At 42.8% G+C, this 753-nt stretch overlaps 1 protein-coding gene across 1 annotated transcript in view; it reads left to right on the top strand.

Moving 5' to 3' along the window:
- The window catches only part of KIAA1324L (KIAA1324-like ortholog), a 102,822-nt gene that overhangs the window by 35,357 nt on the left and 66,712 nt on the right, over nucleotides 1-753 (top strand). The window lies entirely within an intron of this gene.

Consider the following 753-nt stretch of genomic DNA (forward strand, 5'->3'; position numbering starts at 1 on the left):
TAGATATTGAGTAGGTGACTATGCCAACAACTAGTAATAAACAGAGATGGGCTACCCCTTAGACTTGCCATGTGAAAAGCAGATGTTTTGGCTTCTGTGACTTATGTAGGTTCCTACTAATGGTGGAGGAAAACTCGAGGAGCTTGTCTTGGCATTATCTGGAAGGAGACACTGCTAGTGTGGGAGGGGGGCTTTTACCTCTAGGTCTTTTTTTAACTTGGCTATTCTCCAGCCCTCCTCAACTGCCAGGGAATGCTAGCTGAGAAAGAGCCCTACTGGTAAAAGAACCTCTTGCCTTCCAGAAGGGCATGAAGGCAAACATCCTGACTTTCCCTCAGTTGTCAGAAGGGAGACCCTTGAGGCGTCTCAGAGCTTGGCTGCTTTTCTCTCTGTATTTGTAACGTGCTTCCAGATTTTTAATAACAAAATAGTAAGAATGGGAGTTGTTTGTATCCCTGACTTCCATGGCATCAGCAGTCTGCCAGACTGCAAAGCCCCCTTCTGGTGGGCTTCCCAATGAGACAAGTAATTGAAAGGAGTCTGGGTTTCAACCCACCCAGAAAAGACAAAACTGAGGCCTCTCTTGGTCTGACCTAAGGTAGATTTGTTCCTTCTATTTGCACAAATGTGTCTTATCTCACAGTTTAATCTTTGGTTAAACTCATGAACTAAGTAAACAGGTGAGGCTTTCCTTCAGAGTAGTATATTGCAAGGGAAAAGATATATATATATATATATATATATATATACATA

Source organism: Gekko japonicus, unplaced genomic scaffold (assembly GCF_001447785.1).
Source record: "Gekko japonicus isolate JY-2015 unplaced genomic scaffold, Gekko_japonicus_V1.1 scaffold169, whole genome shotgun sequence".
Classification (NCBI taxonomy): domain Eukaryota; kingdom Metazoa; phylum Chordata; class Lepidosauria; order Squamata; family Gekkonidae; genus Gekko; species Gekko japonicus.